This window comes from Anabrus simplex, chromosome 4 (assembly GCF_040414725.1).
Source record: "Anabrus simplex isolate iqAnaSimp1 chromosome 4, ASM4041472v1, whole genome shotgun sequence".
NCBI classification, from domain to species: domain Eukaryota; kingdom Metazoa; phylum Arthropoda; class Insecta; order Orthoptera; family Tettigoniidae; genus Anabrus; species Anabrus simplex.
The window spans coordinates 212,325,100-212,346,062 of NC_090268.1; the positions used below are offsets into that span (position 1 = coordinate 212,325,100).

Here is a 20,963-nt window from a genome sequence, read left to right on the forward strand (position 1 = left end):
CTACAAGACCACAGTAAAAAGAGGAATCTCATTGGGGAGCAGTGTTATACTGTATTATTGATGCTGTTCTTTTTCTAGCAAAGCAAGGGAGTCCGTTTAGAGGAACAAAAGAAGTTGGTGACTTTGGTGATTCAGAGAGTGGCAAATTCTAAACAACACTGATCTCAAATCACACTAGAGTGACCCCTTTCATCAGTATATTGAACGCCACAGGAAAGGGCAGATTAGGTATTTTTTCCAAAAAAAATACAAGATGAGTTCCTTGACGTAGGTTAATTGCCAATAAAATAAGACATTATATAATTGAATATATTTTAGATGCTAAATACTTTTCATTGATGTTTGACTGCACTCCAGATATCAGCCACAATGTGCAGATAACTCAAGTAGTTCTCTATGTCAAGTTAAATAACTCATAAGTTGTGGAAAGTTTTGTTGACCTTTCCTTTTTTATATAGACAAGACAGAAGAAGGTCTTAGACAAGAGATGCTACAAAAAATAGAACAAGATGCGTTGACCATGAAATACTGCAGAGGGCAGTCTTATGACAATGGGGCAAACATGGCTGGAAAGTACAATGGTGTCCAGTCAAGAATATTTGAGAAGAATGAATTGGCCAATTTGTACCATGTTCTGCTTACTCCTTAAATATAGTAGGAGCACATGAAGCCGATACATATGTCGAATCCCGAACGTTTTTGGAACTATCCATCGATTATATCTATTCTTTGTGGCTTCAACTTCAAGATGGAAAATCTTACGAAAAACATGTACGGTACCTGTAACATTAAAATCCCATAGCAAGACTAGGTGGTCTCTAAGAGTAGAGGCGACCCAAGCTATTTACAAGTATTTTGATGAAGTTATAAAAGGCTGTGGAAGAATTTGAAACTTATAACTTGTCAACACCAGGAACAAAACTGAGAAAAACATATATTCTAAAGAGCATGAAAAAACTTAAATGCATTGCTTTAACTTGTTTCTGGAATGCAATATTAAAAATATATATATCATGTCAATCAGTTTCTGCAAAGAGAAGAAGACCTTACGATTAATAAAGGTGCTCGAAATATTCAAGGCCTAAATTTGAAAGTTTCAAACACCATGAGCTGGCTTGCACGATGCCACTGCATCGTTCACATTAACTTTAATTTATAAAAGTAAATTTGGTAGAGGAGTATCCCAACCGTACAACAGCCTTAAAAATATTCCTTACCATCCTAGTTTCTGTTTCCTCTGGAGAAAGGAGTTTCAGTAAACTGAAACTAGTTAAACATTATTTAAGAAGCACGATTGCTCAACAAAGGTTAACAAATCTGAGTATGATCACCATAGAGCAAAAACGAGCTGTTTCCATGAACTATGATGAGATCATAAACACATTTTGCTGCAAAAAGGAAATCTCGGAAAGTGACATTTTACATTTCTAATTTGTACGAGTACCGGTAATCATGTTTTATTTTTGTATTTTTAGATTGTTTTTTTGGTTGTTCTGACTTTAATTCAGTCAGTAAAATAAGGTAACGTTATAATTATACTAGAGTCGAAAACATACAAATTTACAGTTAATGTACAAGACACTTTGAAGTAGGCCTACACAAAACATAACATGTGAAATCATACAGCCTGTGACAATAAAGTTGGGTGAATAGTCCTGTACTATGAACATAGATGAACAATGCACGACAGTGACCTCACTGTCCTTCGAATTAGTCCCCTCCCATAACTATGCACTGCAAGGATCGGGGATACATGTCCTGGAAACTTTGCAAGAAGGATTGATATCTGGCGAGTATGGGGTATGTTCAAGTTCGTTTCAGGGCCGTACCTGAGACACCAGGTTTCATCCTTAGTGACGATCCAGTTCAAAAAATTTGGTGTCGTATCCGCCGTTTCGACAAAATCTTGTGAAGCCTCTAATCGTGCCTGCTTCTGATCGTCAGTCGAGTAACGTGGCACAAGACGAGAACACGTTTTCCTCTTCCCTAACTTCTGGGTAACGATTTGTCGCACGGATTCACGGTTAATATGCAGTTCATTCGCTATCATGCGCACAGTTAATCGCCGATCGTTCGTGATTAATGTCCTCACCTTCTCAATGTTTTCGTCACTGACGGGGGTCGCCGGTCTTCCGCTACGGGGGTTGTCAGAAACACTTTCGCGGCCTCCTCGAAAACGGGCGAACCACTCGTACACACACTTCAAGGACAGTGCTTGATCTTGATAAGCACGTACCAGCATCGCATGCGTCCCTTTCGGTGTCTTGTCAAGGATAAAACAAAACTGTACATTGATCTTTTGGTCGTTCATGTTCCTGTTCGCGGTTCAGAACCAACGCACTAAACACGCACTGTGTCAAACAGGTCTTACACGGTACATACACGATGCTCAATTGAACAACGTTGGGAGAAGGTGGTCAAAACCTGCTCCTACTCAGGTGCAGCGTTGCGTATCGCCAGTGTTGCCGGATCGAACGTTCTGACTTCATTCGCCGAACTTTATTGTCACAGGTATTGTCCAGTGCACTCTGAGTGGCTTGTAGGAGATCATCCTCTGTGTAAGATGTTGGGCACAGAGGGCACTGAAGCATGTGGCTCATAGTTTGTTCTTGTCCACATTCACACCTTGTATTATTTGTACTGCCGGGCTGAGTGGCTCAGACGGTTAAGGCGCTGGCCTTCTAACCCCAACTTGGCAGGTTCGATCCTGGCTCAGTCCGGTGGTATTTGAAGGTGCTCAAATACGACAGCCCCGTGTCGGTAGATTTACTGGCACGTAAAAGAACTCCTGCGGGACTAAATTCCGGCACCTCGGCGTCTCCGAAGACCTTAAAAAGTAGTTAGTGGGACGTAAAACAAATAACATTATTATTATTATCATTTGTACTGAACCTCCATTTCTTTAAGTTATCCCTGGATCTTTCCACTCCTGATCGCAGCCTGTTCAGGGACTTCCACACCAGCCAACTTTCATTATGTCCAGGTGGTAACTTCTCAGCTGCTGGCATCCATCCGTGGATGTGAGGGGTCCTCTTCTTCCACAGCTCCAGCCTTGCCTTCTCTGGTGAGACCGTAAGCACCTCAGATGCCATCAAGAAGCTCTACCGGGATCTCAGCCGTTGCTGAGGAGGACTATGTCCATGCAGCGCGTGGGCGCTGCTCTGTTCTGTTCCACTTTAACCCTGACCCTCTTGGCAGCTACTTTTTTACGTATACAGGGTGGCGCTATTCCAGCCAGGTAATACAGTTTATCGGTGGGAGTGGGCTTTAAGCAACCTGGAATCAACCAGCAGAATTCATTGAGCTGTATCTACCTGTCTGGCATGAGATGACCTCTACCAGACTGGGGATACATATTCAGCAGCAGAAAAAACACAGTGCCATTGCTGAAGTTCGGATTGTTTGAGGATGAGACCCCACTCTAATTCTGTTATAAAACTGTTGATTTTGGGGGGGGGGGGGTTGAAAGAACGGGCGGCAAATTTAAGCTTGTCCTCCTTGGCAACAATCCCAAAAATCCTAATTCCGGTCGTGGCTTTACGTGTCGAGTACTACGGTGTGGGAGGCCCAATCGATGAGCAGTGATACGCATCCCTCTGTATGTGAGGGCCTTTATTCTACCCGTTCAGCATGTTGCGCTCTGCGGAAAATATCGCTTGCGCCAGGCTAAATTATTGTTATTTCATTAAAAAGGACTGCAACTGAAAATTGTGATCTGTGTGGCATTACTATGGCATGGATTCTTAGGTTTTAACCTAGTTTTTCCTTGCACTTTAATTAGGAAATGTCAACATACTTTTGTGATTTACAACAGATTCCTCCCATTTTTATCTCACGGTATTCCTCTGAAGTAGCTTCTTCTAATCTAGGTTTTTTTCCTCTTTCGATAAGCTCCGAGTTGCATAACTTATCGCGAGAGAATGACACAGATCGTCATTATAAACCTTAGAGATAGTTTCGGAATCGTCGTGCTTCTGCGGTAAGTGCCTTCTTCAAAGTTCATTTCGTTATGTCCTTATGTAGGGAAATGATGTCCAATCCTGCAGACAGATATGAAATTTTTGTAGTACAATGTTTGCATTTTTTTAGGAAAATGGGAGTGTAAATAAGTCTGTCTTAAAGGAAATATAGCAAAACTTTGTTGAAAGGCTCTTCAAGATACCAGGTGTTAACTGAGTGTTACGTACCACATACGTACTGTACAACAGATACCATTCCTGTTAAGTTTTAAACAGATTTTTGACTGAAATATTGTAACGATGCTATATGTATCGTATAGCATGTGAAGAAATTGTAGTGTTTTTTTTTTTTTTTTTTTTTTTTTTTACAACCCTCTACCCCGCTGTGCGTGCCGGTGGTAAAATAAACATCCACGCTACACCTTGCCTGTCGTAAGAGGCGACAAAAAGAGGATCCAGGGCTTCCATATTGGGAGCATGGTTTCGCCTTACTTGTGCCAGGCTCCTTTCTTTCGTCTATCCTATCAGACCTCACTTGGTCAACTGTTGTTCTTTTCTAACCCCGACGGTATTAGGTCGCTGAGGCTTCGGGAGTCTTTCATTTTCACACCCTTCGTGGCCCTTGTTTTTCTTTTACCGATACCTATATTTTTCGAAATATCGGACTCCTTCCATTTTCCTTCTGATTAGAATTAGTAGAGGATGGTTACCGAGGCGTAATTACTCTTAAATCAACTATCACCACCACCACCACCACCACCACCACAGGATATGATCAGCCTACTTTCCGCCGATCCACGAGTTATATTGAAGGAAAAAAGTAAAATGAAGTAAAATATAAACGTTAAAATTTCTCGGCACTTAAATAGGCATTTATCCCTGTTTCAGGTAACGAGACTAAGGGGTCGTTGTATACAAATAGGTATTTATCGCAATAGAGGATTTATGGGTCCAAATAGCCATTTACACATTCTAACAACCGCTTTTCATTCGTCTTAATTCGACCTTAACATATTTCAAGATTTACTATGCGCACCTGGTGGCTGGGGTGATGCTTGTACAGCATCAATGCTAACGGAGGGCACTTTGAAGGAAGAGTTTCATGTGCTATGCCCATACGTTCTGTTCGTGTGTGCTTACCATGTTCAATCTATTTCTTTCTTTCTTCATTTATTTATTTATTTATTTATTTACTTTAGCAGTGGCGAATTCAGGGCTCGTGGCCCTCTCTAACACTTAACCACATAATTAATTTACAGATAATACACGTAATAAAATCAAAGATAAGCTAAAAATTACAGATTTGGACAACATACAATGAAGAAAAATAGCAGAGTTCAACAAATAACTACGTGTAGTTGTAGAAAATGAGTTCTAGCATGGAAATAAAGCGTTTTCGAACCAATGTTCATAAAACATATTTGAGGTGCCTAATATCAAACATGGACATGCGCCACCTATATCAAAATTGAGTTAAGGATTGATCCTTATAGCATTTTTAATGCTCTTTCTGAATTAGTGGTCCGTGTCTTTCATAAGCGAATATTTGTACGTAATTTTTAACATAGAAATATGCAGTTTCTTTCATAATCGGACACCTCCAGACGTAGTTTGTATCAAAAACGGACATGAACGTTTCAGCCAATCATATTGCTCCAAGTGACATCAAACTGTCATGGCAACCAGATAATTTTTATCGACATCTTAAGGAAAAAAGAGGAGGACTGTTTTTTAATGTCCTATGATTGCCAAAAGAACCTCGTTTTGCCAAAATTAAGTGATCAGTTGGCGTATTATTCTAGACAACTCTACTGTTACAATCTGTCTGTTGTAATAGGCACATCTCAAAGCAAACTGCGCCCTGACAATGTGTCTGTTTATACGTGGCTGGAGAATGAGGGAACGAAATCATCAAACGAAATAGCATCAGCCGTTGTCAATGAGTTACGATCTAATGATTTACAAGGCTTCACTTCAGTCAAGTTGATTGCTGATGGCTGCGCCGGCCAAAACAAAAACAGTAATATTTTGGCGATGTGTGCAAAGTGGCTTACAACGTATGCACCATCCTCTGTTGACAAATTAAAACTGGTATTTCCAGTTACTGGACACTCATATTTGCCTCCAGATAGGATTTTTGGACTCATTGAGAAAGACCGTAATGAGATGACGACCATAGTAAGTCCTGATGAATATCTTGAGGTGTTCAAAAAGTAAGCACAGTGAAAGTGATTGGACAAACCTTGGAACCACTGAATTGGAAAGAACAAGCACAGATTTATCTGAAATCTGCTAGTCAACTGTATTTCAAAATTTCACAGTGTAAAAGAATTGTACTCAGGAGCACGAAAAGAGGCAATGTTGTAGTTAAAGGTGAGGTAGGCAGGTATTGAGCATAAGATCACGAAAGCATGACAGGTAAGTCTAATGTTAATGAATACTTTACATCTGATATTGGCATGAATGTAAACCCACAGAAACTTAAAGATGTTGACATGTTACTAGGAAAGTACTTTGGAAAAGATAGGAAATTAATGCCTCTCTTAAGTGGTATATCGAAGTCATCAATAAGAACATTTGTAGTGACAATGATGATGATGATGATGATGATGCTTGTTGTTTAAAGGGGCCTAACATCGAGGTCATCGGCCCCTAATGGTACGAAATGAAAGAACAAAAATGTCAAATTCATCCACTGACCAAAAAAAAAATAATAATAATGTCGACATGAAGAATGAATGGATGGACATGAACCCAACAAAAAAACAAAAAAGAAAGGAAACAAACAACCAAAATACAGTGGATCAGACTCAAAGATCATACATAATTGATTATTGACCAAGAGACCACTCATAAAGCACGATGATGCTTGATGACGAAAGGGGTGCAAAATCCGTGTCTAAGGCCCCACAGAATGGTACATGTCGCGAGTAAAGTAGAACCATGGTATTGGCATGTTGGGGTACTAATCAAAAGTAGCGAAACTCACGGTGTTCCACACAAGACGGTACTACTCACAAGTATTGTACTTAGTACAGGTAACGCAGACCTATGGTGTTTCTCACACAATGGCGCCACTCATAGCCAACGCAAACCAATGAGTTTTCTCACCTAGGTGTACTAGACACGGATGCCGGTCCCACTGGCCCCGTGGTGTTCCTCACAGAGTGGATACTAATCAAAGGCAACGCAGACCCACGGTGTCGCTCATATAGTGGTACAACTCACAGGCTACGCCCAGACCCGCGGTGGTGCTCACATGGGTACGACGCACGGGTACTGGAAACCCCCAGGCCACGCTCATGACTACTACTAAACACAAACCCATTTCGTACCGAACATAGTGGTACAACTCGCAAGTACAGGCAACCTATGGTGTTTCCCGCGTGATGGTACGAATCAAAAGTAGTTTCATGGTTCCAATTCAATCATCCCTTGGTCGCCCCTTTTAGACGCCTCTCACGACAGGCAGGGGATACCGTGGGTGTATTATTCGTCAGCCTCCCCCACCCACAAGGGGTGTGTGTTGGGTCCGCGAGAGGTATTTTATTTCCCTCAAGTCCGCCGGCAAGCCGGTTAGGACCCCCCTATCCGCCACCTGGGACGCGCCACGTGAGAGTATCACCTCTCCCCCTGCTACGCCTGCGTAGCAGGTTCGTGGTAGTGAAAATGAACAAGCTGTTAGTGATTATTTATGAATGTGATTGTTTTGAAGACCCCTGTGATGAACCAGAGGTTATTTGCCCAGAAGTACAGTGAAGCAAGATCTGAAATGAATGTTAAAAATGTCAACAAAGTATAAGACTAGCGTTATTTCTTTCATATTTTAATTACATTTCTATTAAAATGGAAGTTTACGTTCGTGTCATCCTGCAACTTTTTTTCCAAATATTGGGATAGTTCGTTTCAAAAGTGGACAATTACATGGATGTTTGTATCAAAAATGGACAAAAGCCAATCTCGGTTTCAGAAATGGACTTCGTCATATTTAAACGTGTTTTACATTGACTTAGACTGAAATTCCTAAGTGTCGACCATGATTTTCTTGTTCATAGGGCTGGAAATATGACACACAAAAATTTTCACACATATAACGGGGGTTTAACATAGAGAAACGAAAATGTGGCTCTACCGAAAAATTAACAAAATGGCTTTTGTCCATGTTTGATACTAGGCACCTCATTTTATTCTTCTACGTGTGAGGAATGTGTCGTGAAAGTTTAGCCTACTTTATTGTTACTTTCTTTGTACTATTTGCTTTACATCGCACCGACATAGATAGGTCTTATAGCAACGTTGGGACAGGAAAGGGCTAGGAGTGGGAAGGAATCAGCCGTGGCCTTAATTAAGGTACGGCCTCAGCATTTGCCTGGTGTGAAAATGGGAAACCACGGAAAACCATCTACAGAGCTGCCGACAGTGGGGTACTGGATACTGGCCGCACTTAAGCGACTGCAGCTATCGAGCTCGGTACTTTATTATTACACGATGTATTGTACAACACTCGATGTGATTTCATAATAAAACACAGCACTTTCCAAGGCGGCGAAGTTAAAACCCTTCGAAGAGAAAGAAATTGCTGAAAGAGTATATCTTAATAATTGTCACTGGTTTATACGTCCCGCTAACTACTTTTACGGTTTTCGGAGTAGAGTATATTTTCATTCCAAGCGAGTTGGCCATGCGGTTAGGGGCGTGAAATGTGAACTTTCATTTGGGAGATAGTGGGGTCGAAACCCACAGTCGACAGCCCTGAAGATAGTTTTCCGTGGTTTCCCATTTTCACACCAGGGAAATGGTGGGCCTGTACCTTATTAAATAAGACAACGGCCACTTCCTTCCCACTCCTAGCCCTTTCCTATCCCATCGTCCCCGTAACACCTAACTGTGTAGATGCGACGTAAAGCAAATTGGAGAAACAATCATTCTGTTCCCAACTTTGTTTTACACAACATGCCCTTGCCGAAAATGAATCCCACCGCGCATTTCAGTGTGACAACGTTAGATCAGCAAAATCCAATCAAAAAGATTGCGAATAAGGACCTCCCACAGCAGTATTTGTATAATGCCTTACAAGAATGTGACTGGCATTAGGCAAAGTGGCCTGTTATTACAATCGAAAATCACCAACTCCAGTGTAACAGGCAGTAAGAAAGATGAACTGCCCTCATAACGAGTGCTCTCCAAGACCGACAGTAGGTGATGATGATGATAACGACGATGATGGTGTTGATTGTTGTTTAAAGGGATCTAACATCTAGGTCATCGGCTCCAAATGGTACGAGTTGAAACGAAATGACATGGTAATTAAAACTTTTAAACACATCCACTGGCTAGAATTTTAAACAAAAGATGAACAATGATTACGAGTTTAAAATAATCAGTGGATCTAATTCGCAATGCCCGATTTTCTGAGAAAATGATAGAAAAAATAGATTACGGTAGAATAAGGCACTGTCTTGGAATGCAGTAATATATATTACTCAAATATTAAAAACACATTAAAACACACAAACTCTGACTAAACCAGAGTCAGCATAATAGAACGCAGTAAACAATAATATAAAGACATAAGAAATGCACGGTTATATACAATAAAACAACCCACTATCCCAGATAAAAACGGATGACGAGGTCAGCTGATTGCTCGTCATCTCGTAGAATGAGGGAGACGTTCCTCGGGAGTTTTAGACTACGGCTCAGATCGGCCAGGTCCACGAACTCCATAAGGATGTGTACCACGGTAAGATGGCCGCCGAAAGTATGCACCGGGGTTCTCCCTCCAGTAAATAGGAGTGCGTTGCTATACGTGGCCGGTCCGAAAACGGCATAATACCACTGCTACCCTCCGAGAATCCCGAAGGGAAGTTCTCCATACTTTTGTTGTTCCTTTTATCGCTCTCGGCTTATTTGCCACTCCAGCTCCCACTGGGACATAACTAAATGTCTCAGCAGAGAGCGAATATCACTGCATGTAAGGAACGGGGGAAATGTATAAGCCTCCTTGGCAGCCTTATCAGCTAACTCATTTGCCTCTACACACATGTGACTTGGAAGCCACATAAATGTGATACTGGGGCTAGTACCCCAACACCCGGCCAGCAGTCTTGGATCCGCTGCAACAGAGGGTGCCAAGGGAAGCATACATCAACATATTTTAGTGAGATCCAGGAGTCCGTACACAACAGAAGGTGCCGGTGCACATTCGACAACGCATACCGCCGAGCTTTGAAGATAGCATAAAGATCTGCCGTGTAGGCCTACGCACTACAGGCTGCAGGGAGAGGAAAAAGAAACCCGTTATTGTCGACAATGAACGCACAGCCTACTTTCGTTTCTGCCCTCGAACCATCCGTGTAACCAACTACTCAATCTGGATACCGACCATCAACGGACGGAGAGAGCCTCCGATAAATCGATGATTCCGTGTTTTCTTTCGGGCCGGTGTGCAGATCCAGGATTACTTCAGGTCGTCGTATTATCCACAGAGGTACCCTCTTTGGTCGTCTAGCAAGACAACGAACGGAAGGTACATCAAACAATCTATGACTGCTATCCAAGCGTATTCCAATAGGTCGCGTACTCGAGAATAACCTGCGTACAGCCGACGGTTTCCATTGAGGAATACGCACGGATAGCTTGGGTGAAGTGGCAATTGTCGCAAATTTGCAGTGTAGGGCAGAAGTATCTACTGGCGCCCCGGGTGTAAAGGCGGCACACCAGATTCAGCGAGCAGGGTAGCAATGGGGCTTGTACTAAAAGCTCCTGTCGGCAACCTAACTCCGCTGTGGTGGATGCTATTCAGCTTCACAAGGACGCGTTACCTTGCTGATCCATACGCTGCACTGCCGTAGTCTAACCGGGATAAAATATGTGCCCAATAGAATCGTAGGAGCACCGTACGGTCTGCTTCCCCACCCCAAGTGGTGCAGCTAAGAAACTTCAAAATATTGAGCTTCTTAGCGCATTTTCTATCGAAAAGAAGCCCAAGAAATCGGTATCAGCTAAAGGAAAAGAGACATTCCCTAAATAAGGGTCAGGATGGGAGTGAAGAGTGCGCTTTCGGTAGAAGTGTACAACAGAGGTCTTTGCATTTGAGAACTGAAAGCCATGTTCTAAGGTCCACTGTTCTACTCTCCTAATTGCTTGCTGTAATTGTCGCTCAGCGATGGCCATATTTTGTGAGCTCTAATGCAGAGCAAAATCGTCTACATATCGCGACGACGGTATGATTGCTGAACCAACTACAGCTACAATACTCTTTATGGCAATCGCGAACAGAGTGACACTGAGAACCGATCCCGGTGGGACTCCATTTTCCTGAACGTGGTATTGGGAATATGCCCTTCCTACTCGGACACGAAATAGACGGAGGGAAAAGAATCGCAATAAGAACCGGCAACCTACCTCGGATATTCCATTGATGCAGGACTGAAAGGTTACCGAATCGCCATGTGGTGTCATAGGCCTTTCCTAAGTCGAAGAAAACAGCCATCAAATGCTGTTTTCCGAGAAAAGCGTCCTGGATATAACTCTCCGGGCGTACCAATTGGTCAGTGGTCGAGCGAGCGGCTCGAAAACAACATTGCTACTCGGAAAATGTCACCATAATCTCAAATAGCTTACATAAACAGTTTGTAAGACAAATAGGTCTGCAACTTCCAGCATACTTAGGATTTTTGTCAGGCTCGAGGACAGAAATGACTATGCCCTCTCGCAACTTGGACGGATACTCACCCTCTACCCACATTTGGTTGAAACACGAAGGAGATATAATAGACTCTCTCTAAGGTGTTTCAACATCTGGTTATGAAATATATCTGGTCCGGGAGCCGTGTCCTTGTAAAGAGCCAAGGCGCTGCGGAGTTCCCACTCCATAAACGGCACGTTATAGACCTCTGAAGCTTGAGTGGCAAAACTAAGTTGATGACGTTCTGCCTCTCACCTCAGAGCTAAGATATCACGATGGTAATTCCCGAAACCGGTCATACCCGCGAAATGACTGGCTAGGTGATTAGAAACAGAAGGTGAATCTGTGACGATATTGCCTACCGGTACAAGATGATCCTTGTATACACAAAATACGTCGAAGTTTAGTCAACCCTTGAGATGACGGTGTAGGTGACGTCATAGATGACACATACCTCTCCCACGAAGTTTTCTTACTCTGTCGAATAAAAACTCGCGCCTTAGCGCGGAGTTTTTTAAATGTTACCAAGTTGGCCACAGTAGGCTGGCTATGATAACGTTTATGAGGATGACGGCTTTCTTTTATAGCTGCTGCGATTTTTTTGTACCACCAAGGGACGAGTTTTCGGCACGAAGTCCCTGAAAAGCGATGGAATGGACTCCTCAGCAGCAACAAGAAAAACTTGTGTTTTGTAAGTTACATCGCCATCTACACTCCGGCTGGTTGCGTCGGTGAAGACAGCTAGTGTTGTGAACTTTGGCCAATCAGCACGTTTAAGAATCCATCGAAGACGGGCATCGACAGATTTGGGTTTTAACAAAGTACGAATAATAGGGAAATTGTCACTGTCACAGAGATCAGCGTGTGCATTCCACTGAAGCAGGGGAACCAACGCTCGGCTGTATACACTAAGGTCTATGCGAGAGTCTATGCACGCTGAAATGAGTGAGTTCACCTTTGTTCAAAATACATCAATCCAGATCTCTCACAAACTTGTACAACTCCCTTCCCATGGATCAAGGCGTTTCCGAGCCAAATATCGGGTGATGGGCGTTAAAATCTCCCAATAAGAGGAATGGTTGATGATGATAATGATGATGCTTGTTGTTTTAAGGGGCCTAACATCGAAGGTCATCGGCCCCTAATGGAACAAAATGAACGACATGAGATATGAAGTTAAAATTTTAAAAAGCATCCACTGACTGGCGTTAAAAAAATTGTGATGAAGAAAAATGAGGGTGAGATTAAAACATCCAGTAGATCTAAATCGCAATGCCTTATTTTCTAATAAAATAAGAGAAAATACAGGAAAACCAAGGAAGAAGGCATTGCCCAGTAGTACAGTAGTACGTTAGACGTTAAAATAACACATTAAAATGCGCAACACAAACTAAAATGAAGTCAATGGGATAAAAGCGCAACTGACACAAAAAACACTAGGACAAAGGACATCATCACACACGATAAAACAGACCGCTATCCCTCATAAAGCGGATGACGAGGTCTGCTGACTGATCGTCATATCGCAAGATAAGGGAGATTGTACTACAGAGCAGATCGACCAGGTACACACACTCCGTAAGGATGTGTACCCCGGTAATATGGTCGCCGCAGGTACACACCGGAGGGGGTTCTCCTTTCAAAAGATGCGAATGAGTCAAGATACCGTGGCATATCCGAAGACGACATAATACCACGGCTTCCCTCCGCGAAGCCCGAAGGGAAGTCCTCCATACCTTCGTTGTTCCTTTAATCGCTCTCAGCTTATTGGGAAGTGGAGTGGCCTGCCACTCCATCTCCCAATGGGACATAAGCAGATGTCTCAGCTGAGAGCGAATATCACTTGCTGGAACCTTGAAAGGCAACGGGGGCAGAGTAACTGCCTCCTTGACAGCCTGATCTGCTAACTCGTTTCCCTCTATGTCCATGTGGCTTGGCAGCCACAGAAACGTGATTCTGGTGCCGGCATCCGAACACCCGGTAAGCAGGTCCTGGATCCGCTGCACCAGAGGGTGCCGAGGGAAACAGGTATCAATAGACTGGAACGAACTGAAGGAGTCAGTACACACCAGAAAGTGTCGGCGCTCATTGTACAGTGCGTACCGCAGAGCTCTACAGATAGCATAGAGCTCTGCAGTGTACACACTATAGGTTTCCGGAATAGCAAAAAGGAGCCTATCATTATCGACAACGAACGCACAGCCCACCTTCGTATCTGTCCTTGAACCATCATGTGTAGACGACGACTGAACCTGGATAGCGGCCAACAACGGACCGGAAGAGCCTCCGATTAATCGAAGGATCCGTGTTTTCCTTTGGGCCAGTATGCAGATCCAGGATTATTCAGGTCGTCGTATGACCCACGGAGGTGACCCACTTGATTGTCTGACAAGGCAAGGAACCGAAGGTACGTCAAACAATTCGGAACTGCTATCCAAGCGTATCCCAACCGGCCGCGTCGCTCGAGGACGAGCACCGTACAGCAAACGGTTGCCATTGTTGAACACGCAAGGATAGCTTGGATGAAGTGGCATCTGTCGCAAATTTGCAGCATACGAAAAAAGCATTTGCTGGCGCCTCAGATGTAAAGGCGGCACACAAGACTCAGCGAGTGCTGGCAATGGCGCTTGTACGAAAAGCTCCCGTCGCCAACCTAACCGCACCGTGGTGGATGCTGTTTAGCTTCAGAAGACTGCTTGGTCTTGCTGAGCCATATGCTGCACGACCGTAGTCTAGCCGAGATAAAATATGTGCCCTATAGAATCGTAGGAGCACAGTGCGGTCAGCCCCCCAAGAAGTGCTGCTAAGAAACTTCATGATATTAAGCTTCTTAATGCATTGCACTTTTAACTGCCGCACATGTGGCTCCCACGATAATTTACTGTCAAAAAGGAGCCCAAGAAATCGGTAAGTGTCAACAACTGGCAGAACGACATGCAGAGTACGTTGACGACAGAAGTGGACAACTGAGGTCTTTGCGGCAGAAAACCGAAAGCCATGTTCTAAGGTCCACTGCTCCACCCTCCGAATAACTTGCTGTAATTGTCGCTCTGCGACTGCCATACTGCACAAGCTATAGTGCAGAGCAAAATTGTCCACATATAGGGACGGTATTACTGCTGGACCAGCAGCAGCGACAATAACGTTTATGGCAATCGCGAACAGAGTGACACTAAGGACTGATCCCTGTGGGACTCCATTTTCTTGAACGTGGTGTATGTCCTCCCTACTCGCACACGGAATAGACGGAGGGACAAAAAATTCGCAATAAATACCAGCAAGTGACATCTGAATCTCCAATGATGCAGGACTGAAAGGATACCATATCGCCACGTGGTGTCGTAGGCCTTCTCCAAGTCCAAGAAAACAGCTACCAAGTGCTGTTTGCGGAGAAACGCATCCTGGATAGAGCTCTCCAGGCGAACCAAGTGGTCAGTGGTGGATCGAGCGGCTCGAAAACCACATTGGTACTCGGACAAGAGTCCTTGTTTCCCCAGACACCCCCACAAGTCGGCGATTTACCATCCTCTCAAATAGCTACGCAGGAAGCTTGTAAAACAAATAGGTCCGTAACTTCCTGCATACTTAGAATCTTTGTCAGGCTGAGGACAGGAATGATGATACCCTCTCGCCACTGAGACGGAAAATCACTCTCCATCCAGATTCTGATGAATACACGAAGGAAATATAGAAGACTGTCCTCACTAAGGTCCTTCAACATCTGGTTATGGATGTTGTCTGGTCCAGGAGAAGTGTCCTTGCAAAACGCTAATGCGCTGCTTAGTTCCCACTCCGTAAAGGGCACGTTATAGTCCTCTGAAGTATGAGTGGCAAAACTGAGGTGATGACGTTCTGCCTCCCGCTTCAGAGCGAGGAAATCACGATGGTAATTCCCGAAACCAGACACATCCGCTAAATGGCTAGCTAGATGGTTAGCAATCGAGAGTGGTTCAGTGAAGATGTTGCCTGCAATGGAAATTCCCGGTACATATGATGATCCTTGGATACCCGAAATACGTCGAAGTTTAGTCCACACTTGACATGATGGAGTATGCAACAACATAGACGACACATATCTCTCCCAAGAAGCTTTCTGACTTTGGCGAATAAGGACTCGCGTCTCTTAGCGCGGAGTTGTTTAAATTTTACCAAGTTGACCACAGTAGGCTGTCTACGGTAACGTTTATGAGCTCGACGGCGTTCTCTGAGAGCTGCTGCTATTGTATCGATCCACCAAGGAACGAGTTTTCGATGAAGGGGACCCGAGAAGGATGGAATGGACTCCTCAGCAGCAGCAAGAATAACTTGGGTGATGTAAGTTATTTCCTCGCCGACGGTCCGAATGATATCATCGTTAAAAACAGCTAGTGATGTGTACTTTGGCCAATTCGCATGTTTAAGAATCCATCGAGGGGGAGCCTCGACGGATTTATGTTTCATCAAAGTAAGAATGATGGGAAAATGGTCACTGTCACAGAGATCATCATATGTATTCCACCGAATCAGCGGAAACAACTTTCGGCTGCATAGACTTATGTCTATGCGAGAATGTGTGTCGTAACGTACACTGAAGTGTGTTGGTGCCCCTGTGTTCAAAATACTTAAATCCAGCTCTGTTACTAATGTTTCCAGCTCTCTTCTCCGGGGGCAAGGCGTCTCAGAGCCCCAGATGGGGTGATGGGCGTTAAAATCGCCCAACAAGAGGAAGGGAGGTGGAAGCTGATCTATAAGATTAGTGACATCAGTTATGTTAAGAGCGTGACCTGGTGGAAAATAAACGTTACACACTGTTGCTATGACAGGCAGAGGAAACCGCACCGCAATTGCTTCCAGTGGGGTCCTTAGAGGAACCTCTTCGCTGTAAGTTTCAGAACTAACAAAATTGCCCACGCCACCAGACAACCGGTGGGCATAATATCGTTCTGTCGAGTATAGTCTGAAATTACTCAAGACCGTATGATGACCAAGTCTGAAGTTGGTCTCCTGAACACAGACTATACTCGCTGCGTACTCACTAATTAGCTGACGTAACTCAGCAAGATGCCTGTCATAACCGTTACAATTCCACTGTAACAATGCTATAGTGTGGACTATAAAAGGAGTGTTAGGTTATGAGCGACAAAATCCTCGCTACACTAAACACTATCAACGTCTACATCCGTAGATGTAGAGGACAGCGCGACATGCATCCCGTCATCAACAGACGGCGGGGATGCCGTCCAGAACTTCGACGTTTTTCGGGGGCGAGCAGGTCTCCTACGAGGAGAGCGCGCAGGTTTGGGAACAGGAGTACCTCCCGGCGCAGACTCATACCCCCCAGTTGGGGGGACATGATTTCTCCTTCGGAGGGGATGTGCGAGAGCGCTCAGCAAGGGCGCTCTTCCTCGCCGCCTTCTTCCTTTCTGGTTTAGACGGACTGGGAGGTGGTTTCCCAGCCCTGGTCGACGATGCCGCCTCCACCGGCTGGGGCACGGCTTTCGCCGACCTCTTACTTGGGGAAAACTTAGCCTTCCCCTCCTGCTGTGCCGCCTGGGAACTGCCAGCCGGCACAGACTTCTCGTTGGTCGAAGGTGGGGTGGTCCCCCCCTTCGAGCTTTTACTCTTTGCAACGTTGCTGGGAGCAGCAACAATCGCCTTGGGCGCAGCGATCAGCACAGGTGACGATGTTGAAAAAGACGAGCCTGGAAGACTCTGAGCTATCATGCTGTAGTCTAGTGGACGGGCAGGTGTATTCGTGGAATTAAAATTACGGCACGCTTCCTAGTAGTAAAGACCATCCAGGGTCTTGATCTCCTGGATCTTCTTCTCACTCAGATATGTCGGACAGTTCTGATCCCGAGGAGAATGAAAACCGGAGCAGTTAGTGCACTTGTATGGAGTTGTGCACTCCTCCGCACCGTGAGCTACTCGTCCTCATGTACCACATACAGCCTGATTCGAACAGCGATAGACCATATGTCCGAATCGCTGGCATTGATAGCATCGCATAGGAGGCGGCATGAACGGCCTCACATCGCAACGATAAGTTGTTACCTTGACTTTCTCTGGTAAGACAGACAACTTGAAAGAGACAATGAAGGCACCAGTGGCAACGTCTTCACCGTTGACCTTGCGCGTAATGCGCCGGACGTGTGTCACGCCACGGTTCTTCATGTTTTCCATCAACTCGTCGTCAGTGTTCAAAATAAAGTCGCGGTGAAAGATGACTCCGCGAACCAGATTCAAGGACTTATGCTCCTCCACTTTGACGGGGATTTCGCCAAAGTGCTCGCACTTAGGCAACTGATCAGCTTGCAGTGCTGTACGAGTCTTCATAAGCAAACTACCGTTGCGCATTTTCCTGACGTCCTCCAGTTCACCGTAGACGCCTTCGATGTGTCTACTAAAAAGGATCGACTTCACCAGCTTAAAAACATGCCCATCGGTTCTGGTAGCGACCAGAAACCTAAGGAAGCTGGATCCCATTCCTTCACGCTGCGCATGTTCCCAGGGAGTTGAACCTCTCAGGGAAGCAAAAGTTAAAGAGGGGCGACTTCGTTTGGAAGCCATGCCCGAAAACTCCTCCCCGAATGCCACCCACTCCGATCAGGGGTCTCTGTAGCCGAACCAAGCAACCAAGTTAATACCCACCTGGTCATAGCAGGTACTGCCCGGGGTCCGATGTTGGACGATGCATAATACGGGATGACTGAGGCAATGAGCACTAAGATTCCCTTCCTCCAGTCACTCGCAAAAGCATGTACCCCATAGCGTGTACAGAGCACTAAATATAGAGAAAAAATGAAAAATAATAATAATAATAATAATAATAATAATAATATGTCCTCCTGGCATTCGGCTGTGCGGGTACCTGTGTTGTCAGGCGGATACTACTGCCCAGGTACATGGCGCTTCCACCCGCAATGTTCCTGGGTGGGCAATTGCGGGCTTTTGGGCGTAATCAAACTCGTAAGAGGCCCATCGCCGGGCAGCACGCACGTCAAAGTTTTGATATGGTCTACAACGGCCCCTCGGATAAACATTAAAAAATAAAGAGGTGACCATGGCCACATGACCCCATTTAGTCGCCTTCTACGACAGGCAGGGATTACCTGTGGATGTATTATGCTTCTCCCACCCACAGGAGTTCCGACACATTGTACCAATCCGCAATCCATGTCCGCGCCTAGGTCGCCCCTTTTTGTCGCCTCTAAAGACAGGAGGGGAATACCGCGGGTGTATTCTACATGTGCGTCCCCCACCCGCAGGGGGTAGTGTGTTTGGTCCGCGCGAGGTATTTTATTTCCCTCACGTCCGCCGGCAAGCCGGTTAGGACCCCTCTATCCGCCACATGGGACGCGCCACGTGGGAGTATCACCTCTCCCCCTGCTACGTCATCGTAGTAAGTTCGTGGCCCTTACAAACAAACCATGCATTTCCGGACATAGGTTCATTAGACCTTTTCTGTTCCTTATCCTCTCCTCGATCAATTCCTAGAGTTTGCACACGGTGAGGAAAATCACCCTGTATATGTAGAACAGGCATGTATGACCTTAAGGCACGACGCATGCAACACACGCTTTCAAATAAAATAGAAGATACATCTTTTAACGCTAAATTGTTTGATACTTAACACAGTGGATTTTACACTGTTATTTATTTCACGCAGTGAAATTATGAATGATAGATCATTCAAAAGAACTACAAAATGAGTTGAGAACAAACTCGCTTTGTTCCACAAACGGGCTGGAAGTTGCGTACCGCGTTCAGTTCGTGTGTGCTGGCTGGAACCCGCACTCAACTTCAATGGTGTTTGCAATTGGGGGGGGGGGGGAGACAGCCAGTGAGCGAGTGGTGGGGATATTGAGAAATACCGCTGTCTTACGTGCGGTTGCAGACCCGCAAAACCCCCTGTAGGAATATTGCACATTTTGTCTCTGCTTTTTTTAACCAGTCGGGAGCAATATCAAACGAACTGTGGTGATTTTAAAGTCTTGCCTGAGTGTTTATATTATGTAGACAGTCTCAATTGAGTAAGCAGTGAGAGCGGATGTGCTGAGTGGGTGCTGAAGTATGGGGATAGCGCTAGAACTTTATCGAGTGAGGATTGGATGGTGGCAGTGCAGGAGGAAGAAGAAAACGGAAGTGAGTATGAGGATGAAGGGTGAGGAAGTGGGAGAGATGGTAGGGATGCTGGTGGCGGTGGTGCTGTCAGCGCTGCTTATAATACGTGGAGTAGAGATAATCCCAGGGCCAGGTCCAATTGGTGCCTTAGGGGGGAAGAGATAGAGGCGCTAAAAGAAGTGGTGAAGGAGTCGTGTCAGATAGGCCAATTAAGGGAGATGATACAATATCATTCCAAGGAGTTAAAATACTTAAGACAGTGCGTTAAAATGAGGTGGATGGGCTGAAGGAAAAAATGCAGAGAAATGAGGCGGAAATGGAGGAAATGCGAATGAAAGTCCAGATACTGGAGGGGGAGGTGGCGAAACTCAAGAGAGAAATGGTGGATGGGAACCAGAAACGAAGAAGAAAAATGGTGTTGAAGAAGCAGCGAAAGAAGATAAGGTGGCACTTGTTTATAAGGTAGTGAACTTGGTACAGAACAGAATGAAGATCTATTTTAGTGAGGTAGATATTGATGAGGAACAGAGTGTGGGAAGAGTGAAAGGTAAAGGTGGGAGACCAATAATTAAGCTTACACTGATATCTACCCTGATGGCGGACATTGTCCTAAAGAACGCAAGGAATTTAAAGGAAGAGAAGATATGGTTGAAACAGGATATATGTAGTGAAGCGAGCAGAGAGTTTAAAGCGTTAAGAAAACACATGTGGAGTGCGAGGAAACAAGGGTTGAGAGCGTTCATTAAGGGCAATAAGTTGGTGGTAGGGAATGGCCGCTGGGTAAGAGAATGGCCAATAGAAAGTTTACAACAAATGGACCAGAACTATCTACAGATGATTAAGGAAAAGAGGGCGGCAAGTGCGACAAGAGAAGAGGAGGGCTCGGCGGGTGATGATGGAGAAATGGTTGTTGGCGAGGGGAGGAGCGAGGACCAGCGCGAAGAAAGAACAGGAGGCAAGAGTGAAGATGGCCGGGGAGAAGGAGGGGATGATCAACCTATGGAGAGAGGTGTGGGCAGTCGAGCGCCATCGGCAAGTGCTGTCGTGGAGGAGGAGGCACGTAGCCGGAGAGAGGTAACGACCAGGATTAGAAGTGTAAGTCTGAAAGATCTGTGGACGAAGAAAAGTAAAGGGCAGGAGGAGAGGGGAGCAAGAATCTGTTAAAACATTTAAGAAGGTAGAGAGCAGAGAGGAAACAGAAGGAATGTGTA

The 20,963-nt window shown here is 44.9% G+C and overlaps 1 protein-coding gene across 3 annotated transcripts in view; it reads left to right on the top strand.

Annotated features, from left to right (window-relative positions):
• Positions 1-3,887: 3,887 nt before the first annotated feature.
• The window catches only part of LOC136871767 (uncharacterized), a 60,555-nt gene continuing 43,479 nt past the window's right edge, over positions 3,888-20,963 (top strand). For 2 of the 3 annotated variants that reach the window (XM_067145335.2, XM_067145336.2), the window contains exon 1: positions 3,888-3,979. The gene's annotated coding sequence lies outside the window, so the exon portion shown is untranslated. The remainder of the gene's footprint in view (positions 3,980-20,963) is intronic. The other variant, XM_067145334.2, reaches the window with a different exon arrangement.